Source organism: Camellia sinensis, chromosome 11 (assembly GCF_055761805.1).
Source record: "Camellia sinensis isolate YWXY chromosome 11, ASM5576180v1, whole genome shotgun sequence".
Lineage (NCBI taxonomy): Eukaryota > Viridiplantae > Streptophyta > Magnoliopsida > Ericales > Theaceae > Camellia > Camellia sinensis.
In genome coordinates, this window is record NC_138971.1 from 174,211,026 (window position 1) to 174,238,962 (window position 27,937).

Genomic DNA, 27,937 nt, shown 5'->3' on the forward strand with positions numbered 1-27,937 from the left:
ATTGAAAACCACCCAAGAGTCTGCAATGGAGAACTTTAGTTTAAAAGTGTTCAAGGGTTCTTTTCACACACACACACACACACTCTCACACAGAGAGTGAGAGAGAGAGAGAGAGTTCCTAGGAAATGAAGTTAAATTGGAAGAGGTGGTGGAGCTCTGTTGACAAGAACACCCACTTGTTTGTGAAATTGGCACTTTCAATCCTCCTATTTGGTCTTGCTTTCAGGTTTATCTTCTGTCAATCAACTGGGTTTTCTAATGTTGCTGATGCACCCTTTGTCAAGCAATCAGTGAATCCAAAACCGGCAGTTTCTATTGATTTCCCGGAAAATCAAGACCACTTCCCTGGAAATGACATTCCAGTTTCAGTCAACCCAAAACAAGAAGTTTCTGCCGACTTACCAAAGACCCAAATTCCTGAAAATGGTACTCAGGTTTTGGTGAATCCAGAACTGGTTGATTTGGAGGAGAACAGAGATCAGATTCCTGAAAATGGGATTTCGGGAAATGGGACTCAGGTTTGGTGAATCCGAAACAACCAGTTTATATCGATTTGCAGGAAAATAGAGATCGGATTGAAAATGGTACTCAAGTTTCTGTGAACCCAGAACAGCCAGTTTCTGGCGATTTTCCAGAAAATAGAGATCAAGTTCCTAAAAAAGGTACTGTAAATTTTGCATTTTTTTTTGATTTTTTTCTGATTAAAACACTGAAAAGTTTGATGGATTTGTTCTAATTTGCTCTGCTAAATCAAAATTCTCAGAGTAGGCATTTTTTTGGTAGCTCACACTGCACATCTATTGGTCTGACTGTTGTCTTCCTTAATTGGGTTGCTTATTTTTATTATTTTATTTTTTTTGTAATTTTTTTTATATAATTTTTTTTCTGATTAAAACACTGAAAAGTTTGATGGGTTTTGTTCTAATTGGTAGCTCACACTGCACATCTATTGATCTACTGTTGTTGTCTTCCTTAATTGGATTGATATTTTTTCTTTCCTTAATATCCTTACATTAATATATGTGTATACATGCATATAATTTGGTGCATATTTAATTTTGAATTATTTTCTGATTAAAACACTGAAAATTTTGATGGGTATTGTTCTAATTTGCTCTGCTAAGTCAAAATGCTCAGAGTGGACATTGTTTTGGTTGCTCACACTGCACATCTATTGATCTAACTGCTGTCTTCCTTAATTGGGTTGCCCATTTTTACTTTCCCTAATATCCATACTGTAATATATGCATATAACAGAGTTATTTACATAACCCATGTCATTTTGAGACGAATTTCCAAAATACAAGTTGTTTTCAACTTAATTATTTTGAAGGCGTGTTTTCAAAACATAACTTGAAGCCTAAATTGGTGTTTAGAAAACACAAAACAACTTGCATTTGAGAAATCTGTTTCAAAATAACTGGTGTTTGGTCATATATTGATCATATCAATATACGTATTATCATGGGAGTGGAAAAGGGAAAATAACACGTAATATTGTGTGGGTAAAGTTTTTGAGTGCATTCAATCCCTCTACTAAACACAAGCCTTTGTACTGAAAGTTGTGTGGGTATTACTCACATTGTAGTATCACTCTACCGTTAAGATTTCAATCAATGATTTGAAGACACGTGATTCACTCATTAGATTCATTCTTTTCAAATTCAAGATGTTCAAATATGGATTGAATCCATTAATCCGTTGCGTGTAGATATTCTTACCTAACAACTCATAAATTGACTCATTTACAAATAGTCTTAAATCTTATCCTTTCATGGAATTATAAAGTTGTATCAGGATAAGAATATAAGTTTGATTGTTTATTTTATTTTATTTTCTTTCTTTCATAAATTCTTCTTGAATCTTATTTGTCGGGGGGGAAAAAAATAGGGAAAAGCCACCCTGTAATTGATGACAATGACTAAGCACCCATATAGTTTTAGATTGACAAATGGTTGGCAGAGACTTCAATGCTTTTTGGAAAGTCACTAATGATATGCGAAAAGAACAAGAAACGTATAAAAGCATCGAGACAAAGGGGTAATTTGGGAATAAGTAAAAAGTTGCGTTCTGTACCTTGGGTAAAAAGTTAGAAATTAACTTTTTTTGACGTCAAAATTATTTGGGAAAGTAGTTAAAAGTTATATGAAAAATTACAACTATACTCTCTAATTGCAAGATGTGCCACATGTGTAAAATTGTAAATTTCCTAAATTGGGTGGAGTATTTTGAGTATTTGATTGTGATGTGATAATATAAACAAATATTAAGTCAAAAATTAATTTTTTACTAATTTTTCAAATGACTTTTTGAAAAAGTTAAAAAATTTGATTAAAAGTCAAAAGTCAACTTTTAACAATCTTAACACTCCAAAATAACTTTTCTGTCCCTAATGAGATTAGGTTGTAAGTTTTTTTAAAACCTCTTACGCCACGTTTGTTTGGCAAATTAGATTGGATGAGATTGTCAATAAGGGAATGATTAGTGAAGAAATTGTTAATGTAAAAATTGTTAGTGAGGAAATAAAATAAAAATGTATTTATTTTTTATGATAGTGGGAGAGATGATTAGTGATGGAATTGTTAAATTATTTTTATATAAAATAAAATATTTCTATATTAAAAGAAATTCTAAAACAAATATAAAAAAAAATTTACAAATAAGAGGCTACACTTGGGTTAAAAAATAAAAAAATAAAAACAAAATGTGCAGCTTAATTTTCTCACTATATTTTCAATCCCAACTTATCTAAGAAAAACCTAATTTAGGCCTCGTTTGGCAATATCACTTTTTAGCCTAAAAGTCAAAAAGTCACTAAAAAAAAAAAAAAAGAAAGACAGCAACTTATATCAAAAAGTCAAAGATTTTCTTTTCTATTTACTTTTTGCACATCTTTTCGTAAAAAATTAAAAAGTCATCCCAAATATATTAATTTTTTTTTACATCATATTTTAGTCAAAAAGTTGCTAAAAAAGCTTGTTCCCAAACGATGCCTAAATTAGCCAAAAAGCCAACAACCCATACCAAAAAGTCAAAGATTCTCTTTTCTCTCTACTTTTTGCACATCTTTTCGTAATTAGCCAAAAAGTCATCCCAAACATACAAGCTTTTTTTCCCTACCTTTTTAGCCAAATAGCCAAAAAGTTACTAAATTAGCATGTTCCCAAACGAGGCCTTAGTTGGGGTGTGGGAGTGATACTTTAGGGTCATGTTTGATTCACAAGATTAATAGTGAAGTATTAATAATCTTATTAAATTAGTGTGGTATTCATTATCCAATTAGGTTAATATTCATTGGATTAATAATCTCACCCCTACCCTATTACTAATAATCTTACAAATTTGTTGGATTAATAATCTTAAACCAAAATGTTAAAACAAATAAAGGATAATTGGGCTCACGGATTAATAATCTCAATCTCATGCTCTAATCCACCAAATCAAATATGCCCTAAGTGGAGTAGCAATTCCCCTGAACAAAAAAGCTACTAAACAAGTTATAGTAAAACTCACCTCATTACTATTTTAATCCCATCCCCTAATCTGCAAAAACAAACATGACCTTAATGTTTTACTTCCTAGTTTACTTAGGGGTTGTTTGGGATGATCTAAATAAGTGCACTTTTTGACTTTTTATGAAATATAGGTTGGGTTTAGGTTAGGTTTGAAGTGATGTATTAGAGAAGTAATGTGATTTAAATAAGATGATGTGACTTAAATAGGATAGTGACTTTTTAACTTTTTGTCTTTTTTCAAACATGATAAACTTGGCCTTACTCTTGCATGAGTTGAAAAAAATGCAAAAAGCCACTTAGAAGTAAATGATTGGGATGGTGTGTGATGGTAGGTGAGTTTTAGTTGCTTTACAACCATTGAAAAAAGTTAATGAAAACGAAAATCAATCTAACCTAACACAACTTACATATAGTGACCCTTAGATGTGTCCCAATTTTAAAAGCTCTAAAATCTTCTCTATGATATTTGTATAACAAAATAATATATCTATCATTTTAATTTATTCATCCAAACTCCAACAAAATAAAAACTATTTTATTCATGGCTCCCATAATAAGAGTTGAACAAAACACTCTACTCTACCAAATGGCCCAGCAAAAGGAAAAAACAATTTTTTCCATAAAATAAAAACATCCTTATCAAAAGATTTCCTAACACCACTAAAATAAAAATACAATAAAAATACTAAATATTAGAATAAAAAAACCTAAAAAAAATCTATAATGTAAAAAATTAATAAATATTATTTAAATTAAAATTAAAAATATTAAAAAAGCCTTGTTTGCAATTTTGCTAAATTTCTTAAGATTATTGGGCCTCTCATATTTATAAATGACGCTGACAGTTTATTATAAGTTAAAAATTAATAATCAAAAAGTAAAAATTAAATGTATCTCTTTGCCAATTTTTAAATAATCATTTTTTTTTGGGCCTATTCAAACTATTTGTGTTTAATAAATTATAAATATAAATTATATCAAACAATTTGGTACAAATTTTTAAATTAAAATAAGTTATAAACACTCATTTAACTTGTAACAATCCATTACAGCTTAAACTTAGTGTTTGGTTGGGGGATTTAAAGAGAAATTTAGAAAGAAAAAAGAAAAAGAGAAAAAGAGAGGTAAAAGATGAATAAAATATAATTATATTTCACTTAATTTCACACATTTTTTTTTCTTTCCAAATCCCCCAACAAAATGCAGCGTAAATACATTAGGGATAATTGCACCAGAGTGGGATTTTGAAGTAAAAAAAATTACATATTAATAAAAAATTATAATTATAATTTTTAATATTTAAAAGTTTATCACTTATTCATAATTATTTTTTAAAAATTACACTGATTTGCGATAGGATAAATTACCAATAGGTCATAATAGTTTGATTTAATTTTTATCAAGTCTTATTAAAATCGTCGCTAAAAATAATTTTTTGTGACAATTTTTTTTGCATATGTCGTTAAAATTGACATTGGTGACTTTTTTTATCACGATTTTTACAAATTGTCACTAAAATTTACAATTAGTGACATTTTTCTGTGACAAATTTGTCAAATTGTCACTGAAAATTAAAAATTAGTAATGATGATACAGTTACTACACAACGGGTCCCGGGTGGAATGGGTCGGACTAATCCACGCTTCTTCAACCGATAACTGAGTGCTTAAGCCCACAAAAGAATCTGCACACAAGTTCAACAGGGGAACGGGGAGTCCCCCAGCGAACCCTCCGACGAGCAAGTTAGAGAGAGAGAAGTGTAATGTAGAGATAAGAATTGGAGATAGAAAACTTAACCTTCTTCTTATCTTCAACGTCTACTTATATCCTTTGGTAATCATTTCGCCGTCCCTTCCGACTTGCCACCTTAGCCGAAAGTCTATGCTGTAGCTTACCTGGTGAGGGGGGTGCTGTTCCGACGGAGAGGTGTTGTCGTAATAAATGCTGTGATGGACTGCATTTAATGGCGATGTTCAGTGGCAATAACTTTGCAGATCTTTGTCTGCTGATGTGGCTTGTCCTTTACCTACCACATGTCTGAATATCATTGGTTCTTTGTGCCATGTTGGCTTCCAGCTGTTCAGGATCTCATCAGTTGGGTTATGTGTTGGGCTCTAAATGATGGGCTTGGGTTGTTCATAGTGGACTACGACCTTTGTGGGCCTAACCACGTCAGTAGTCCCCCATTCCCAAGTGCAGCTTTAGCCCAACGAAGGGAATACTAATGGAGAAGATGAGGAGGACCGACCGCGAAGGGTGGCCGAGTGGAAGGGCCGACCATGAGGAGGACCGACCGCAAAGGGTGGCCGAGTGGAAGGACTGACCATGAGAAGGACCGACCATGAAGGGTGGCCGAGTGGGAGGGCTGACCATGAGAAGGACCGACCGCAAAGGGTGGCCGAGTGGATGGGCCGACAATGAGGAGGACCGACCGCGAAGGTTGAGGTGGGGGGGGGCGCAGGGCTCAAGAGGCGGCGTGTCACGTGATGTGTAACGCCCTCAAAATAAACCCATTATATGCATATCATCAACACGCATTACTTAAAGAAAACAATTTATTAATTCATTCTTCAGAGTATTACTAATTAAAAACATTACATGTAACATCAGATTAAATGCCCTATGGGCTTACATCTTTCCAAGCCAACACTTGGATAGAAAATATGAGTTCTAACTCAAATACAAATAAAGCCCTACGCTTGATTATTTATTAAATAAAAACAAACAATTAAAGATAATCTTCAAAATCCAAATCCTTCCAAGCTAAGTCCTGGGAGGTAGCTTATCACCTGAACCTGAAAATGATGTTCCCATAAAGGGTGAGCCACAGCCCAGTAGAAATATACTAAACCAAACATAAGCATTGAATAAAGCAATAGCATTCAATAGATGGTTAACCAAGATAATCAATTACTTCATTATACAGTTTCATGACACTAATGCCTAAGACATGTTTTACTTTCCAACATTATCAATATGGCTCAGAACCTGGCCAATCTTACAACAGTGAACCATACATAATATATCCACATTCATCCATGTCAACAAACAGATGAGACTCAGGCTCAAATCAAAACACTTCATACTTCCAGTTTGATACACATTTTAGTGCTGTATCAATAAAACACTTCAATATAAATAAGCACACATAAAAGTGATGCTAATGGAGTCCATCCCCTATCTCCTCCCAAACAAAATCTGGTTTAGAGGTCCATCCCCTATCTTCCCCTAAACCGTGGAGTACATCCCCTATCTCCTCCCACACAAAACAATATATGCAAATGCAATGCTCAATCAATACACGTATTTTCTGTATTAATGCAGTAGTCAAAATTAATGACTTAACCACTGTGATTAGTTTCAGTTATTCCTAATCCACATGCAATGTCTACAACAAACACGACTATCCTCCACCGATAGCCCAAAACAGTTATTTCTAGACTGGAAATAAATATATCAACAATTCAATAGGCGAGTGATTTTAATTATCCAACTACACCATTTAAATCAATGAATTCCTCAATTTCATGCATTTAACCAATTTCCTTAAATTAATTATACAAATTAATTTATTAATACAACTAGGGTTTTTTTTTCTTCAAAATTACCAAAGCATTCCCAACATATCAAAATACCAAAACTTAGAACAAAACCTATAAGATGGAGTAGGAAATCCCTACCTTGAAGAAAAGAACTCGAATGGAGAAGATGACGAAAGCCAAAGTGCTCCAAACCCAAGATTGTTCAGATTAAACGGAAGCCCTCGACCCACTCTATCTTTTTAACAAAGAACTTAGGGTAGAAATACACTCTAAGTAGGTCAAACCTAAGAGAGAAGGTGTGTAGGGAGAGGGAGAAGACGGTTCTAGGGTTTTAAAATAAAAAAGGAGATGAAAAATCATCCAGAAAGTCGGATCTCGGATTTTTATACCAGTCGCCCCGCTCGAGCGTGGAAACCCCCGCTCGAGCGCCACTCACAGACTCCCGCTCGAGCGGCCAAACTCCCGCTCGAGCGGCGAATGCACACTCCCAGAAGTTTTTGTAGACAGGTCCCCGCTCGAGCGCCCAACTCCCCGCTCGAGCGTCACTCACGACTTTCCGCTCGAGCGTCCAATCCCCCGCTCGAGCGGCCAACAATACACAGGACATACTGGATGGGTGTATTCCCCGCTCGAGCGCCCAAACCCCCGCTCGAGCGGACAAGCCAAAATCTGGGCAACTAGACTTGGTTCCTAAGCTCAACCAACCTGCTCCAAATCTTCCCAACACAACCCAAGACTCAAAATAAGAAAATGATGAATGACAACAACAATTATACAATGACGGAATCTACGGAACCTAAGTCCGGATACAATAATCAAATGGGAAAAGACCGGGGTCGCTATAACCTCCCCCCCTTAAAAGAATTTCGTCCCCGAAATTAAGCATAAGTTTGTAAATAAAAACAAGTTTTTTTCTCAATTCTCAAAAATATTGTATAACAACAATAAACATCTTGACCCAATACTGGTCTCTTCATCTCTTTATCAAGGAGCATCTTACAATATATATATAAAACAACATATATTTCAACCTGCATCACTATTATGCATTATTCCTTCCAATGATAGCAATTTCCATATCATATTCAATTGCATGATATATATACAACACGCTCAACAATGTAATCAACATATGTAATGTTACACTAAACTTCTATAATGAAGCAAGTTTCAAGATACACCCATTTACCAAAACATACTCAATGTTTTACAACTTAAGACATATGTAAAGCTCTTAAGTTCAACAATATTACAAAATCTAAATACAATATTACAAATCGATAAACATGTCCGGGTATTTTTCGCGAACTTCCAACTCACGTTCCCAAGTGGCTTCCTCCACTCCGTGATGTTTCCACAAAACTTTGACCAAAGGGATGGTTTTGCCTCGCAAAACTTGATCCCGCCTATCTAAGACCCGAACCGGTCTCTCCTCATACGAGACATCCTCATCAACCACTAAATCAGTCCAATCCAACACGTGATGGATCCGGCTCATATTTCCGAAGTATACTCACATGAAACACGTCATGTACTCCGGACAACTGCGGCGGTAATGCTAAACGATAAGCAGCCTCGCCAATCCTCTCAAGGATCTCAAACGGACCAATGAACCGAGGGGACAACTTCCCGCTCTTCCCAAACCTCATCAAACCCCGTCTAGGTGATATCTTCAGAAAGACATGATCACCCACCTCAAACACCAAAGGTCTCCTCCTACAGTCGGCATAAGATTTCTGACGACTCTGTGCTGTAACAAGCCTCTTACGGATAAGCTCAACTTTCTCCGTCGTTTCCCTCACCAACTCCGGACCCAACAGAGGTGCATCACCTACCTCGGCCCAACAAACAGGAGATCTACACGGTCGGCCATACAAGGCCTCAAATGGTGCCATACCGATACTAGACTGGAAACTGTTGTTGTAGGCAAACTCCACCAACGGCAAGTGCCTCTCCCACGAACCACTAAAGTCTAGAACACAACCCCGCAGCATATCCTCAAGGATCTGAATAGTACGCTCGGACTGCCCGTCAGTCTGAGGATGATAAGCCGTGCTAAAGGTCAACTTGGTGCCTAAGGCACTCTGCAAACTCTGCCACAACCTGGCAGTAAAACGAGGATCTCTATCTGAGACGATCGTCACTGGAACCCCGTGTAACCTCACTATGTCCCGAATGTACAAGTCGGCAAGATGATTGACCGAATCTCTCACGCGCATAGGAATAAAGTGCGCCGACTTAGTCAACCGGTCTACAATCACCCAAATAGCATCACTACCCCGCTGAGTCCTCGGAAGACCCACAACGAAGTCCATGGTGACATGTTCCCACTTCCACTCGGCAATAGGCAAGGGTTGCAACAAACCCGCCGGCCTCTGATGTTCGGCCTTCACTTGCTGACAAGTAAGGCACTTAGACACAAAAGCTGCCACATCTCTCTTCATACCCCGCCACCAAAACTGGCGACCCAAATCCCGATACATCTTAGTGCCTCCCGGATGCACCGCAAGGCGTGAATGATGAAACTCTCGGAGTACCTCCTCTCGGCAAGACTCCGGCACAAACAGACGGTCTCGGTATCTCACACTCAGGTCGGAATACACCGTCAAACCCTTCTCAACCTTCCCACCGGAAATCTTCTCACGGAGAGATTCTACCTCAAGGTCACCTCTCTGAGCCTCTAACACTCGAGTCACAAGTGTAGGCTGTGCAACAATAGAAAACAAGGCCGCAGCCTCAACGGATTCGCCCAGAAGTAAATCGAACTCCCCAAGTGCACCCAACATCTCCCATTCTCGGATGGCTATACTAGCTATGTCACCAACAGGTTTCTTGCTAAGGGCATCGGCCACCACATTGGCCTTTCCCGGATGATAATGCAACTCAAAGTCATAATCCTCTATAAATTCCATCCACCTCCTCTGCCTCAAGTTCAAGTCTTTCTGTGTAAACAAATATTTCAGACTCTTATGATCCGAGAATACCTCAAATTTCTCACCATAAAGATAATGCCTCCAAATCTTCAAGGCAAATATCACAGCTGCTAACTCTAGATCATGCGTAGGGTAATTCTGCTCGTGAATTTTCAACTGTCGTGAGCCATAGGCAACTACTTTCCCTTCTTGCATTAACACACAACCCAGACCCTCTCGTGAGGCATCACAATAAACCGCGTAACCCATCCCTCTCTCCGGAATAATCAACACCGGAGCGGTGGTCAGCCTAACTTTCAACTCCTGAAACGACTTTTCACAAGTCTCACTCCATACAAATTTGACTCCCTTTCGAGTCAATCTAGTCAAAGGCGAAGCTAATCTGGAGAAATCTTTCACAAACCGACGATAATACCCAGCTAACCCCAGAAAACTGCGGATCTCAAACACACTCTTAGGCTGTGCCCAACCTTGCACTGCCTCAGTCTTGGATGTATCAACAGACACTCCTTCCCCAGAAACTACATGACCTAAGAACTTGACCTCTTCTAGCCAGAACTCACACTTCCCAAACTTAGCATAAAGCTTATGGACTCTAAGTAACTCAAGCACCACTCTCAAGTGTTCCTTGTGCTTCTCTTCAGAAGGCGAATAGATGAGGACGTCGTCCACAAAAACGACTACAAACCGATCCAAGAATTCCCGGAAGATCCGGTTCATCAAGTCCATAAAGACTGCCGGTGCATTGGTGAGCCCGAATGGCATCACCAAAAACTCATAATGACCATACCGCGTACGGAATGCCGTCTTCGGAATATCCTCTTCCCTGACTCTCAACTGGTGGTAACCCGATCTCAAGTCTATCTTAGAAAAACAACGGGAACCCTTTAACTGGTCAAACAGGTCATCTATACGGGGCATAGGGTACTTATTCTTGACCATAGCCCGATTCAACTTCCGGTAATCTATGCAAAGTCTCAAAGCACCACCTTTCTTTTTAACAAAGAGGGCCGGTGCTCCCCACGGCGAAACACTAGGACGTATAAAACCCTTGTCTAGTAACTCCTGGAGCTGAATCTTCAACTCAACTAATTCGGCTGGGGCAAAACGATAAGGTGCCATGGAAATCGGTGCCGTGCCGGGCACTAGGTCAATAGAAAACTCAATCTCCCGATGCGGTGGCAAACCAACAAGATCCTCAGGAAAGACGTCCGAATACTCACAAACCACCCTTGGCAACACAATCTGTGTCTCCTCATCCTCACTAATCGAAAGGTTCGCAAGTAGACCACTAAGCTCACTCTGTCCTCGTGAAACATACCCCGGTGGCAACACATCACCAACCCGATCCCCTAGAAAATGAAAATACTCTCCGCTCACGGTACAACAAGTGACCCTCTGGCGGTAGCAATCAATAACTGCCCGGTATGACGATAACCAGTCCATACCCAAAATAACATCGAAACCCCTCATAAGCATAACTACAAAGGAAAATGGGATTCTATGATAATCAACCTCTATATCACAACCCCTAACACCTTGTTTCAAAATCAATTCACCCCCAAGAGGTGACACTACACAAATAGGAGATGCTAACTGTGCTAACTCCAACTCCAAAACAGATGCAAATGCAGCAGACACAAAGGAATGAGATGCACCCGTATCAATCAAAACATTAGCAACCGAGTTGCAAAACAAGAAAGTACCTCTCACAACTGATGGAGCCGGTACAAGATCCTGCGCGGTAACAGCATACACGCGCCCAGACGACCTCTGATCAACCTGCTCACCCCTAGGAGCATAAGATTGCTGCACTGACTGGGACGATGAAGCCCCCTGATTGGCCCTCGAGGCCTGACCCGACTGAGTTGGCTGCTGACCCTGAATCTGCCTCAAACCAGATGCACCAGATGTGCCACCCAACTGCGGGCAATACCTCTTCATATGCCCTGGCTGACCACACTGATAACACGAGAGTGGCTGACCTCTACCCTGACTCTGGCTCTGAGATCGAACCGAAGATGATGCTGCTCTCTGCACTCCTCCCCTCTGAGGACAAACTGGAGACTTGTGACCCAGCTGGCCACACTTGAAACAGGTAATGTCTCCCTGACTGCCTTTCCCCGAACTAGCACTCGGTACAGGAAAAGTCGATCTAGAAAAGCTACCCTGAGACTGCTGTGGATTAAAACCCTTCTGTCTCCTACCATCACTCTGACCATCCTGACTCCTCTTGGAGCCCTTCTGTCCTTTCTCCTCCTCCTGCATCATGATCTCCATATGGGCTGCAGCATCAACCATACGCCCATAATCCCGAATCATAGTTCCCCCAACTCTCAGCTTAAGACCACGCCTCAACTTCTTCTCAAACTCAATACAACGGCGTTCCTCAGACGCCACCAACTCAGGTGCAAACCTGGACAAACTAGTAAATGCAGCCTCAAACTCGGCCACTGAAGAACTCGACTGCTTAAGCTGGCAGAACTGGTCTCTCAGCTTCTCCCTAACTGCTGGAGATAAGAACTTTTCCTGGAAAGCATTCACAAAAGCCTCCCATGTACCTCCTATACGACCCTTAGTAAACTTCCACCACTGACCCGCATCCCCCTTCAACTGGAAAGATGCCAAGGTCACTTTCAACCCCTCGTCTTCGATGCCAAGCATCTCAAACGTCTTCGTTGTCTGTTCGAGCCATTCATCTGCCTTAAGCGGCTCTTTAGGATCACCCACAAATTCCTCCGGATTAGACCGGAAGAACTCCCTCTTCAGAAAGGAAGGTCCTGCATCCGCAACAACAACCTGAGCTTGATTCTCAGCTCTGAGAATGCCTACGGACTCCCTGAATGCCCCTGCTATCTCTCGGGCTAGAGCGCCCATAGCCTGCTGGCCTACTGGCTCGGCCATATTGGCCTGACCAATTCCCTCCTGAACTGCCGGAATCTCCTCTGGCACAGGCACCTCCTGCCTACCCGGCCTACCACGCCTACCGCGTCCTCGTCCTCGTCCTGACATCCTAATAAAGGAAACAAAGACGTTAGCACATTAATAAATGTGCCGAAACTAAACACTCGCGTCCTAATGCATTGGACAACAATAATTCATTCCACGTAAGCACATAATCACATAAGCACCTACGAATTTCATTCCTGGATAATGATAGTCCCAATGCGTTGCTATAGTTCCGGTTGGAAGCAGCAGTGATCAAGTGCCTTTCCAACAAGACTACTAGAAACTCAAGGGTCCAATCAACATCCTAGAAACTCCATTCCATACCCACATAGTCACATAAACATGTTATCATGTAAGCATATAACATTACACTAAGTCTCTATCAAACGAGACGAACCCATTGTGATACTAATCACTTCCCACGTACCCAAAGTATTCAAACCCGGTACGCTCTGATACCAAGTTGTAACGCCCTCAAAATAAACCCATTATATGCATATCATCAACACGCATTACTTAAAGAAAACAATTTATTAATTCATTCTTCAGAGTATTACTAAATAAAAACATTACATGTAACATCAGATTAAATGCCCTATGGGCTTACATCTTTCCAAGCCAACACTTGGATACAAAATATGAGTTCTAACTCAAATACAAATAAAGCCCTAGGCTTGATTATTTATTAAATAAAAACAAACAACTAAAGATAATCTTCAAAATCCAAATCCTTCCAAGCTAAGTCCTGGGAGGTAGCTTATCACCTGAACCTGAAAATGATGTTCCCATAAAGGGTGAGCCACAGCCCAGTAGAAATATACTAAACCAAACATAAGCATTGAATAAAGCAATAGCATTCAATAGATGGTTAACCAAGATAATCAATTACTTCATTATACAGTTTCATGACACTAATGCCTAAGACATGTTTTACTTTCCAACATTATCAATATGGCTCAGAACCTGGCCAATCTTACAACAGTGAACCATACATAATATATCCACATTCATCCATGTCAACAAACAGATGAGACTCAGGCTCAAATCAAAACACTTCATACTTCCAGTTTGATACACATTTTAGTGCTGTATCAATAAAACACTTCAATATAAATAAGCACACATAAAAGTGATGCTAATGGAGTCCATCCCCTATCTCCTCCCAAACAAAATCTGGTTTAGAGGTCCATCCCCTATCTTCCCCTAAACCGTGGAGTACATCCCCTATCTCCTCCCACACAAAACAATATATGCAAATGCAATGCTCAATCAATACACGTATTTTCTGTATTAATGCAGTAGTCAAAATTAATGACTTAACCACTGTGATTAGTTTCAGTTATTCCTAATCCACATGCAATGTCTACAACAAACACGACTATCCTCCACCGATAGCCCAAAACAGTTATTTCTAGACTGGAAATAAATATATCAACAATTCAATAGGCGAGTGATTTTAATTATCCAACTACACCATTTAAATCAATGAATTCCTCAATTTCATGCATTTAACCAATTTCCTTAAATTAATTATACAAATTAATTTATTAATACAACTAGGGTTTTTTTTTCTTCAAAATTACCAAAGCATTCCCAACATATCAAAATACCAAAACTTAGAACAAAACCTATAAGATGGAGTAGGAAATCCCTACCTTGAAGAAAAGAACTCGAATGGAGAAGATGACGAAAGCCAAAGTGCTCCAAACCCAAGATTGTTCAGATTAAACGGAAGCCCTCGACCCACTCTATCTTTTTAACAAAGAACTTAGGGTAGAAATACACTCTAAGTAGATCAAACCTAAGAGAGAAGGTGTGTAGGGAGAGGGAGAAGACGGTTCTAGGGTTTTAAAATAAAAAAGGAGATGAAAAATCATCCAGAAAGTCGGATCTCGGATTTTTATACCAGTCGCCCCGCTCGAGCGTGGAAACCCCCGCTCGAGCGCCACTCATAGACTCCCGCTCGAGCGGCCAAACTCCCGCTCGAGCGGCGAATGCACACTCCCAGAAGTTTTTGCAGACAGGTCCCCGCTCGAGCGCCCAACTCCCCGCTCGAGCGTCACTCACGACTTTTTGCTCGAGCGTCCAATCCCCCGCTCGAGCGGCCAACAATACACAGGACATACTGGATGGGTGTATTCCCCGCTCGAGCGCCCAAACCCCCGCTCGAGCGAACAAGCCAAAATCTGGGCAACTAGACTTGGTTCCTAAGCTCAACCAACCTGCTCCAAATCTTCCCAACACAACCCAAGATTCAAAATAAGAAAATGATGAATGACAACAACAATTATACAATGACGGAATCTACGGAACCTAAGTCCGGATACAATAATCAAATGGGAAAAGACCGGGGTCGCTATATGATGACTTAAAGTGAAAAAGACAGGGTAAGGGGGGGTGGCAATGAATCGTGATCGTACACATGGCAGCATCTCGTGGGGAGGGAGATTAGGCGTTGGGCCAAAAATAAAACGATAGGTCATGATGGGTGTTGAAAAGACAGTTTTGGCGGAGGTTTTGAAAAGTTTTCAAACTGGCGAAAATTAATTGTGACCCTTAGAATACAAGCAAGCCTTGGGCTTTTGGTATTATTCGATTTACGTACTTCTTTGCAAAAAATCAAAACATTCCAAGTGTTAACTCCTTTGTTGCTGACGATACACCTCTGCGACATTTTTTGAATTTCCTTGCGCCCGCATCCGAAGCTATTCGTAGACACACCACAGAGATAGCCCAAGAAGAAGCTGGAATCACCAGGGTTGATCCACTTGGGGATGACGATGTGGTGGAGTTGGCGAAGCAGTACAGGGCGGAGAGGCAAATGGAGAGGGTGGGGGAGCCGGCGGTACGATCTCATTCTTCCACCATGATGGCGGCCCCAACGCCGATAAGCCAGGTGGAGCCAGATCATTGGCATACAAAGGCTGATAAGTCGATCATTACCGCGAAAGAGCTAGAGGGGATGCGGGAGAAGTACCAGATCCCCGCAGAGATAGAGTTGAAATTGCCAGAATCAAAGGAGAGGGCGTCTGATGCTCGATCGGGGGAGTTCGCCCTATACGAGGAGGCGCTGAAGGGAGGGTTAAGGCTGCCCCTCCCCCGGATAGTGGTGGATGTACTGAACCGATTGGAGGTAGCCCCAGGCCAGCTAATGCCCAACGCGTGGAAAATCTTGCTGGCTTGTGTGAGTGCGTGGCCGAAGGCGAACGGAGGGGCTGAAATGACAGTGGACAAGTTTTTTGCATGCTACAAGGTGTCAGGGCAGCAGGAGACTTGGGTTACCCTGCAGGCAGCAGCAGGGAAGGGGTTGGTGGCGGGGCTGCCGTCGTCGATCAAGGGGTGGAGGCCGCGGTGGTTCTATGTGTCCGCCAGTGGAGGGGTTGGGGTGCATACAGTTTGGAAAGTGCCCACCAAATCGATGGAGCCAAGACTGGGGGCAGCAGCGGAGGAGAGGGTGAAGAGGGTGAAGGAATGACGGGAGAAGGAGGGGGCCAAGTGGGACAAGCTTGTTCAGCCGTCAGCCTTGTTTGCGGCAGGGTTGGGTCCTTAACCGAACAGTGGAGACCTCGACCGGGCAGAATTAGAGGCGAGAAGGAAGGCACAAGAGGCAGAGGATAGGACTATCCTCGCCCAAGCCAGTAAGTTCAAGGAGGGGCAGGAAGACCGACCGCATAAACCAATCACGCGGGAGAGGATCCGACCGCGCACAAAATCGCTGGAGGAAAAAGACTTGGGTGAATCTGAGCCACGACCGCCCCCGATTGATCCTTTGAAACAGAGGGCCAAGGAGATGGGCAGTGTGGGGAAGAAGAAAAGAAAGGTGAGGAGGAGTGAGGGGGAGCCTGCCTTGAAGAGGAGGAAGGAGATGACGGTAGAGGAGACCCCATGGCCCAGGAGGCAGAGGAGGAGGGAGTAGGAGAGGCCCCAGGAGGAGTGGTTGCCTCAGGAATGGTGGAGGTCGCCTCAGAGGTCGTGGAGGTCGTCCCAGTAGTGGTGGAGATCGCCCAAGAAGTTCAAGTAGAGGGTGGGGCAACTGGCCCTGAGCCAAGGGTAGAGGAACAACCCCAGAGGGGTCCTGCGCCCCAAGGAGGGGGGGTCAGGCTGACGACTGCTATCTACCACGCCAGCGCGGTGTCTGGGCGGTTGGAGGGAGAAGAAGGCCCAGCCAGGGCAGTTGTAGATCGCCTTGTGGGGATAGTGGATGATGCAACCGTTTGCTCAGTGGCCAGGTTCAATGAGGCTGAGCTGCTAAAGGGGTTATGCGCTGTCCAAATGGAGGTAACCACCTTAGCTGGGGCTCTGTTGAGAAAGACGGCGGCTGTAAAGGTCAAGTCGGATGAGGCCAAGGCTCAACTTGCAAACTTCACAAGGGAGAGTGCAGGGTGGAAGGAGGCTGTGCGAAGCGTGTGCTCCAGAGGTTGGCAGGAAGTTGAAAAGGCTAAAAAGATGCAAGTGTTGGCCATTGTTCACCGCAATGTTGCCGACCGAGCCCAAGCTGAGCTGATCGCGGTCAAGTTGGAGCTAGAAGACGAACGCCGCCAGGTTGTGTCGCTCGAGTTCCAGCTGGCTGGCGAGCAGAAGAAGTTGGGGGAGGCTCAAAAGGCCTGCGCGGTCGCCATTGAGCGGCATGAAGAGGCTATGACCAGCAATGAAGAACTACGCGCCCAGCAAATCAAAGAAAATGATAAAGCAGACATGAAGATTGTTGGGTTGCAGAAGGAGCTGGAAGACGAGCGTGCTAAGGCAATGGAGAAGATGACGAGCCTGCAGAAGGAGTTGGAGGAAGAGAGGGTTAAGGCGGCCTCTGAAAAGGCGAGCCTGCGGAAAGAGTTGGAGGAAGAGAGGACCAAGACAGCCTCTGAAAGGGCAACATACCTCGATCTGTATGTCGCAGCAATAGAACAATTCAAGGGGTCTGCTGAATTTCAGATGGCGATCGATGCCGAGGTCGCCAACAGCGTGGCGAGGGAGGTGTCTGGGGGGGTGGGTTTGTCGGGAACGACCGCTGGAGGCAGGACTGAAGCGGAAGTTATTGAGAGCTTCCAACGGTCAGACTTCTATAAGCACGAAATGGCTGAGTTCTGGGACAGTGGCTGGAAAATGTTCAAGCGTAAAGCTGAAGAGCTGTTCCCAGGCTTAGACCTCAGTAGTGTAAAAATTGACGAAGACGATGTGGCCCAGCCCCCCCTGGATGAGGGTATTAAAGAAAAAAATCTTGTTTCCAGTGAGGAGGAATGATTTGGAATGAACAAAATTTGTATAGAGTTGTGTTGGTGTGCTTGTTTTTGTTTTTTTTTTTTTGAAATGCTGTAATGAACTTATGTACTAATGGGTGAATAAATAAAATTTGAGTTGTGTTTTCAGTCCATTATTTTTGCTTGTGCATCTGAAATGTATAAATTATTGTGGAGTGTAAAATGTAAGGAAAACTCAATATAAAGTGAATTTTAACTTGTAAGAAAAATTCAACGCAGAGTGAGAGTGAGAAAACTCAATACAGAGTGAATTTTAACTTGTAAGAAAAAATTCAATGCAGAATGAGAGTGAGAAAACTCAATGCAGAGTGAATTTTAACTTGTAAGAAAAAATTCAATGCATAGTGAAAGTGAGAAAACTCAATGCAGAGTGAATTTTAACTTGTAAGAAAAATTCAACGCAGAGTGAGAGTGAGCAAACTCAATGCAGAGTGAATTTTAACTTGTAAGAAAAAATTCAATGCAGAGCGAGAGTGAGAAAACTCAATGCAGAGTGAATTTTAACTTGTAAGAAAAAATTCAATGCAGAGTGAGAGTGAGAAAATTCAATGCAGAGTGAATTTTAACTTGTAAGAAAGAAAAAATTCAATACAGAGTGAAAGTGAGAAAACATGGCCACTGTGCTTATGATCATGAAGTCGCGATGGCGGCTTCGGCCTGACTGGGGCTTTAAGTGACTCAGTCTAGCCAAGCTCTTCATGCTCAGTCTGGCTGAGGCTTTTTGTGACTCGGTCTGGCTGAGGCTTTTTGTAACTCGGTCTGGCCGAGCTCTTCATGCTCAGTCTGGCTGAGGCTTTTTGTAACTCGGTCTGGCCGAGCTCTTCATGCTCAGTCTGGCTGAGGCTTTTTGTGCTCAGTCTGGCTGAGTCTTTTCGTGACTTGGTCCGGCCGAGCTCTTCATGCTCAGTCTGACTGAGGCTATTTGTGACTCGGTCTAGCCGAGCTCTTCATGCTCAGTCTGGCTGAGGCTTTTTATGCTCAGTCTGGCTGAGGCTGCAATCAAAGCGTTATTGGAATTCCACAGATAGTTGAGATATAAGCTTGCTGCTATACAAAGTGTAGCCCGTGGGGTCACGAATTTATACTATATGAGGAGAAAATGAGAACATAGATTGTCACAAATTTATACTATACAACATTTTGGACGATACAAAAATACAACTTTTATTGAAAATAACGCTTCAAATGTTCAGCGTTCCAAGGGTAGGGGAGGTCTCGGCCTTCCATGTCCTGAAGTCGGTAAGTGCCCGGTCGTGGTCTGGTTTTCACAATGTAAGGTCCCTCCTATTTGGCTGCCAGTTTGCCTGATCTTTGAGGTTAACGCACTCATCGGTGTTATGGCCATGGTCCTGGTGAAAGCGGCAATATTTGGACTGGTCTTTCCGATTGGAAGGGGTTCGTGAAGGTTGGAGCCATTTAAGGGGGTAGTCTCGCTGGATCTGATTGAGGACTTATTCCATGGGGAAATTAAGGGTGTGTACCGCTCGAACCGACCGGGCGGTCGGGCTGGTGCCGACCGGTCAGCTCGGGGGGGTCGATCGGTATAGTGTGGTGTTTGGCTATTATACTGGGTGTTTCTTGGTTCTGAGTCTTTTCTCTTTTCTCTGAGGGTCGGGTTTTTGGTTATTAGATCTTGCTGGGCAGTTAGGGAATACTCATCATTCATGTATTTTTGGGCCTTGGAGAGTAAGGCTGCCATGGAGGTCGGGGGATTTTAGAGAGGGAGAACAGGAAGTCGGACGACCGCAGACCGGCCATGAAAGCTGTGAGGATGACCTTGTCATCATTTTCCGCTACTTGCAGGGCCTCGGTGTTGAAGCGAGTAACAAAGCTGCGTAGCGACTCCCCCTCGGTCTGTCAAATGTTGAGGAGTTGGGTTGTCGGGCATCGCTGGCGCTAGGCTCCAATAAAATGGCTGAGGAAGGAGTCACTGAGATGCTGGAAAGTGGAGACGGAGTCTGCTGGTAACTGGCTAAACCACAGCCGAGCTGACCCCTTCAGTGTCACGGGGAAAGCTCGACACATGATCTCGTCAGGGAATCCGTAGAGGATCATGAGGGTTCTGTAGGTCTCCAGATGGTTGACTGGGTCCGTCGTACCGTCGAAAGAGTCGATGGTGGGCATCTTGAACTTGGGGGGTAGAGGTTTGTTGCGGATGGAGGTGACAAATGGTGAGTTTGCGGTGGTAGAGGGTTTATGCTGGATGTTTTGCATGACCCCTTGGAGTTGGAGCTTCATGGCTCGGAGTTCCGTGTCCCAGAGAGGGATGTGGTCACCTCCGGAGGGCAACGGGGGTTGGACGTTGTTGGCCTCTCCTTCAAGGATTGGTGCCGGGATCGATGGTTGTGGGCCCCGGGGTGGCAAGTTTATACCTGGGGGAGGTGGTTGCAAGCCTTCTCTATTGGGCGGATTAGGCTGTGGGATAGTATGGCTTGGGGCTTGTTCGTAGTTGGGAGGAATATCGGGAGGTGGTAGAGGGGGCATAGGAAGGTTTCTTTGGAGTACGGCATTGATCAGGGCTTGGTTTTGCTCGGCCATGCAGTTGATGCTGTTAGTAAGCTCGATGAAATATTGTGGTGGGTTGTTTGGATTGGGGGGGTCGGCTTGGTGGTCGGCAGCATTTTGGTGAGAAGCCATGGATCTAGTCGTGACCATACATTTCGATGGGTAGCGAGAAAGGGTTATTGGAACAGGGTCTCCGGCGATAGTGATCACAACTGGGGCGAGGAGCAAAGCTTTCCCACAGACGGCGCCAACTGATGATACAGTTACTACACAACGAGTCCCGGGTGGAATGGGTTGGACTAATCCACGCTTCTTCAACCGGTAACTATAGTGCTTAAGCCCACCAGAGAACCTGCACACAAGTTCAACAGGGGAACGGGGAGTCCCCAAGCGAACCCTCCGACGAGCAAGTTAGAGAGAGAGAAGTGTAATGTAGAGATAAGAATTGGAGATAGAAAACTTAACTTTCTTTTTGTCTTCAACGTCTACTTATATCCTTTGGTAATCATTTCGTCGTCCCTTCCGACCTGCCACCTTGGCCGAAAGTCTATGCTGTAGCTTACCTTGTTCAGGGTGAGGGGGGTGCTGTTCTGACGGAGAGATGTTGTCGTAATAAATGTTGTGATGGACTGTATTTAATAACGATGTGCAGTAGCAATAACTTTGCAGATCTTTGTCTGCTGATGTGGCTTGTCCTTTACCTGCCACATGTCTGAATATCATTGGTTCTTCGTGCCATGTTGGCTTCCAGCTGTTCAGGATCTCATTAGTTGGGTTATGTGTTGGGCTCTAAGTGATGGGCTTGGGTTGTTCATAGTGGGCTACGACCTTTGTGGGCCTAACCACGTCAAGTAACTTTTTTTTGTGACGAGTTTTTTAAACTATCGATAAAACTTATAATTAGTGACAATTTTTTGTAACAAATTTCAAACTGTCACTGAAAATTAACAATTAATGACTTTTTTTTAATAGTTTTGGATGAAAAATGCCATTAATTATCATAGGACCTATTAGATAATGAGTCCATCTATTAGAACTTGCATGCAAGTCCCCATTTGCTATATTCCCAATGAATTAAGAGAGAATTACACATTAGTGAGAAATCAAAAAATTGTGAGTAAGGTTAGAGACTTCAAAAATTTTAAGCAAATGTCTCACATGGATGTGGCCATGTGAGACATTTGCTAAAATTTTTGGAGTCTCTAGCGTTTTTGAAAATTATTTACAAAAACAAATTATAATCTTACTCACCTTTTTCTTTAATGTTTTTTTTTATTCTCCACTTTCCCCATGAATTATTATTATTACTTTTTTTTAAACGAAAAAAAAGATAATTTAAGATATTATCACGGCATTCATAAATCCAAGTGCAAGTAACCAGTTGTCGGCCTGAATTAATTGAGATAACTAATTATAACTAAACCATTAATTTAACAACTTTAATCATTTGAAATCATATATTATACCTACACACAACCGGCCACCTGAGAAAAGAGTGCGTGTATTGTCGGTTAATACTAGGGGTGAGCATGGTCCGGATTGGATCGGATTGGGATAAAATTAGGACCAATCTGTTATCTAAGGTTCCTAAAAAATTGGAACCAATCCGAACCAATCCATTTAAATACGGATTAGATCGGTTTAGGACCACGGATTCACATAATTAAATAACAAAAATATATTTATAACACTTTAATTTTATAAAAATATAAACATAGCGCTATATTAGTTCCACAATAGTAACATATTTTTCTATAATAGCGACATACTGTTCTAAAATTTAAACAACCATAAGAAAATTGGTTTTACTATAAGTATTTAAACCATTACAACTTAAAACTAAAAACCAACAAACAAGAGTAATAAAAGAACATATTATACGGTTTTAGGTTTGAGTTTAGATTTTATATAAAATTAAGAGAAGATACTATAGGGGAGGATGTATAATAAAAATATAGACTATTTGTATACGGTTCGGATCGGTTCCAATCCGGAACCGTGGGGTTCAATCCGGAACCAATCCGTAAACTACAAATTTTTAATTCTTCAATCCGGAATCAAACCACGAATTCAAAAAATCAATCTAAATCTATCGAATTAGACTGAACTAGATTGAATTACGAATTTCACGGATTACGAATTTCACGAATCACTTGCTCGGCCCTAGTTAATACTGTCTTTCTTTTTGCATTTATTAGGATTTAGCTTATCATCCATGTCGGATTTGCACCTAAAAATGGCGAACCTTTTTTGATATACATGCTCCATCGGTGTGCTTTTAGAGAGAGAAGGAGACAAGAGAGAGGAGAGAGAGAGAGTAAAGAAAATGCAGTTGAATTGGAAACCATGGTGGTGGTTCTTTCACAAACACCACCAACTGTTTGTGAAATTGTCTGTTTCGATTCTCTTACTGGGTCTCACTCTTAGACTTCTCTTCCCCAAATCAACTGGGTTTTCGAATGTCGTTGAAACTCCATTCATTGAGAAGACAATGAGCTCAGAACCACCAGTTTTGATCGATTCTTCTCCTATTGAGAAGACAATGAACCCAGAACCATAAGTTTCTGTCCATTTTATGGAAGATTCAGATTAGATTCCTCAAAGTGGTACTCATTTTTTTTTGGCTATTATGAATTGGGTTTCTCTTATTTTTACTTGGTTTTTCTTTGATCAGTCGCAATTGTTAAGAAATTCAAATCAGCAGAGGAAATAAAAGAAGTGGACTGTGCATTGATGAACTCAGTTCGTAGAGATCTGCAAATTTGTTTGGTTGTGTTTCCATTTTTTTGCTTTCTGTTTTAATTTTTTGGAGAATACAAAAAGGGTTGTTTTCAGAAAATGAAAACATAAAGCAAAAAACAAAAACACAACCAAACAGAGTGAATTTTTGTTGGGTTTTTCTCTAATGTGGATTCGAAATGCTGATTCTTTTGGGTTCTCTCTTAGTTTACTTGCAAATTTGATTGATCTAATGTTACAATCCTTGATTGGGTTGTGTACTTTAGCTTTCCCTAAAATCTTTACTTTCATAGTAAAAGATTGATTTTGTTGTAATACTGAAAGTCGTGTTTGTTTACATAGAAAACATAAATGCAGAGACCTGGCACTTTAACTTTTCCTAAAATCTTTACTTTCCTAGTAAACCATTGATTTTGTTATTATATACTGAAAGCTGTGCTTGTTTACTCAGAAAAATTAAAAGCAGAAAAGTGTGATCTTTTTACTGGCGATTGGATCCCAAACCCATCTGGTCCTGTTTACAGTAATGAGAGTTGCCATTTAATTGAGAGTCATCAGAATTGTTTGAAGAATGGGTGACCGGACACTGGGTATTTGTATTGGAGGTGGAATCCGCGAGATTTTGAGCTTCCCCAATTCGATTCAGAGAAATTTTTGGAGTTGATGAGGGATAAGACGTGGGCGTTGATTGACGATTCTATATCTCGAAACCATGTTCAGTCCTTGCTTTACTTGCTCTCAGAGGTAAGTGTTGTGATTCGTATAGTGAAATTTGGTGTTGTTTTTGGACGTTTGAATAGGATATTCACTATGTTCTTTACCTTGTTTATTTGTCCTATTTACAATGTTAGTATTTTATAAAAAGGATAAATTACATTTTATCCCCTTGTGGCTAGGCCTCAAAAATGAAACCATGGATGTATTTAGTTTGTGACACTTAACCCCGTAGTCATGAATTATCTGCAATGGTTTGTTTTTCCATCCAAATTAACGCAACTACTTTCTCAGTCACTGACCAGTCCCTTTACATGGACAAAGCCACTTACGACTGCCATCTTCATCATCTTATTGGCACTGTGAGTATGGAATGAACTTCAATCAATGCCTCAAGATTATTTTTCTCGTCTTGCTTTAAAAATAACAAATAACCACATGGGATCTTAGAATTATATAAGGCTCTGTTTGTTTGGGGTATATAATGGGAGAGATATACCACTTTGATCGGATACGAGACCAAAAGAAAAAAAATTGTGAGTTCCACCTTTTTATATTATTTGTTTGGTTACCGGATATGAAATCTGGTGGTATATTATATTCCTCAAAAGTATAGGATATGCAATACCACACCCCCTAGGGCCATGTTTGTTTGGACGGACTGGATTAACATTCCCATGACTAATAGTCCTAAGACTACGAATCCGTTGGATTATGTATCTTATTTTAACTAATAGTCAAGTTTAAAATAATTAATCCGTACTTCAATTGTTTAACCAAACATCGGATTAATAATTTTATTGGACTATTAGTCCAATCCCAAGCTCATGTCCACCCAAACAAATATGGCCCTATAGTATTACATATCCCGTACCATAGGATATGAGCTAGTATTCATCTAACAGTAAAAAATAACCACTCTCTTCTTATATATCCAACCCTAACCAAATATAGTATAAATGATCCCATAATATATATAATTCATCTCATATCCTAAACATATTATATCTCATCCTATATCTGCCAGTATTATATATCTCAACCCCTTATGTCCAATCCAGACAATAAACAAGGCCTAAGAGTATGTGATTGTACCAAATTGATCAATTGAACAAAGTATCCATAAGAGTAACAATGTATGGTTTTGAGTCAAATCACAATTGCTGGAAGTAAAATGTGACGACCCAAACATGCTAATCGTGATTTTAATTAATTAATTATGCGTTAATTCTAATTGAACTAAGTGCCTAGTAATTTAATTTGTGCATATCTGTCCAAATTGGAAAATTGTCCGTTAAGGTTACAACTTTGAAACTGAAATCGACAATCTTATTGGGTGCACCAATTGAAATTGAGTACATGGACGGACTTATGGGAATTTTTAGAGCCATTTGGGAAATTTAATTAAAAATTGATTCAGTTTATTGAAATTTTCTGTGATTGAAATGAGCCTTAATTGGAACTATTAATTATGTTCTTACATGTTAATTATGTGATTAAGTGTTATTGATTGTTATGAGATTTATTGACTTGTATTGTTTGAACAGATAGGTTAGAATGAAAATTAAACCTGTCTGATTCGCTAATTTTAACAAGTTAGAATTAGATAATTTGATAAGAATTAGATCCTAATTCACTTTAGTATAATTTAATTTAGTGTAATTCAGATCATAAAATGATGAGAATTAATTTAAGTGATTGAATTTGATTTACATTAATTAATGTGATTTATTATTAACTTTGAAGAATAAGATGATATATATATATATATATATATAAAAGAAATGAATAATAAATAAATCTCACTCATCAATGGACTAAAGTAGAGAACTTGTGGGGCTTCTCATGCAATACACGTAGAGAGAGAAAGGGAAAGTAAACATTTGAGAGTTCACCAAAGAGTAGAAGAAGAAGAAATTGAAGAGAGGATTAGGGAAAAACATTCAAGACAACTCAAATTGTTCACTCTAGGTAAGAACTCCTCTCTTGAATCTTATGGAATGGAAGTAATGTACTCATAACTTAAGGAAATTCAAGAATGTTTAAAGAATTTATAAGTTTATTTAAGATTTGTTGATATAGATAGAAATTGATACATGCATGGCAAGATTCTTAATTATTCTTGATCAAACATTCATGTACTTGCATGAACCTCCAAATTGAAGAGAAAAATCCATGGGAATTGAGAATTTAAGACTTAATATGGCAATGTTTATGATTATACATTACAAGTCTTGAAGTAAAATTAGAGATGAGAATATATATCATAGAAATAAGAAATTAGATGCATTAATTTTTAAACCTTACCATGCATGGCATAATTCTTGAATTTCATGATCATCTATGTATTCTCTTGTATGAGTTTTCAAAGTCGAAGGGAATTTTTTATGGGATTTGAAGATTGAAGCTCAAAGATGGAAAATTGTATGAAGCAGCATGATAATTTAAGCCTTAATTGAGAATTAATTAAACTCAATTGAAATTGAGTTAAGCTTAAGGTTATGGAAATAAATGTAAAGATTAATTATTTGGGCCTTGATTTACTTGAAAATGGAGTTAAAATTGCAAACTGTACATATTTATGAATTTCTGATTCAGTAATTTAAACATGATTGAATAATTGTAATTTAATGTGTATGAGCCTAATTTAAGTTTGATTGTGTAATTAGTGAAGTTAATAAGGGTTGGTATATGATTAGATTATTTACATTTAATTAGTTTGGTTAATACATAGCTGAACATATTTTAATTGGAACTTAATAATCTAATTTATTCGTAATACTAGTCGTCCATATTTAAAAAGAATAGAAGAAAAATAAATAGGAATAACCGAATGAAAAATTAGAATCAAATGAGAGAAAACGAATAGAGATTGAACGATCAAATTGAATAGAATTGTAAGAGTGTGATTGTAATTGTGTTGTGCTTGACTTTATTTGTTTAGGTCAGACGCCAAACCATTAGTACGTGTACCGAAAAGCCCACTGTGAGTAACACTGTTGTAAAGATATGTTCAAATTGTATTTATTTTCTAATTGATAAATTATATTGGTTTCTGAAGTGATACTTTTTATTGACTGAATGATGATCCTATTTTCTGAACTGTATTCTTGGCGTCTATAGCATATTGCTATTATTATTGATATTGGTATCGCTATTGTTACAGAAATCTCTGTTAGTTCCAATTTTTGGAACTATTGTCTATTGTTTGGTGGCCATCAATTGATTGTTTGGTCTTTAAGACCAATTGTATTGTTGCTATTGGATGTACCACGTATGACTTATATGAATCTGAATGATTGTTAAATTGAACGATTGAATGATTGATTGGGACAAGTTATTGATTAAGAAAATGTTCTATTGATAATCAATTGTTTTAAATATTGTGAGGATATCATTCATAACCCTTTTACGCAGTTGTTATTCACTGGGCTCTAACTCATTGTTTATTATATATATGTAGGTGATCGGGCACCGGATCAGAGTTAGCGGCGTCGACCTAAACCTTGTTTTTGTCAAGCCAACTATTGTGTCTCACTGCGAGGTTCCGAACCATTGTATGTCAGGGCTTATTGGGTGAAAATTCACCCTTTTGACATTGTGTTTATGAGATAAGAGTGCTTATTGAGTTTTGTTAACTGCTTTAGGCAATGCGATTTAATTCCCTAGCTTATGTTTTGTTATGTACACGTGTGTTATGGACTTAAGTGTTTGTGTATATACCTATGTATATGCAAGTTTATTTTCATTTAAGTCCCCACAGCTCATTGGGCGGTATTTTCTAT

At 40.1% G+C, this 27,937-nt stretch overlaps 1 long non-coding RNA gene across 2 annotated transcripts; it reads left to right on the forward strand.

Moving 5' to 3' along the window:
• Positions 1 to 27,905, forward strand: LOC114289463 (uncharacterized). 2 transcript variants are annotated; one of them, XR_014344992.1, is made up of 4 exons: positions 1 to 662; positions 23,890 to 24,182; positions 27,097 to 27,138; positions 27,616 to 27,905. It is a non-coding gene; the product is annotated as an uncharacterized LOC114289463 (long non-coding RNA). The 2 variants fall into 2 exon arrangements; XR_014344993.1 differs by lacking the exon at positions 27,097 to 27,138.
• The last annotated feature ends 32 nt before the right edge of the window (positions 27,906 to 27,937 follow it).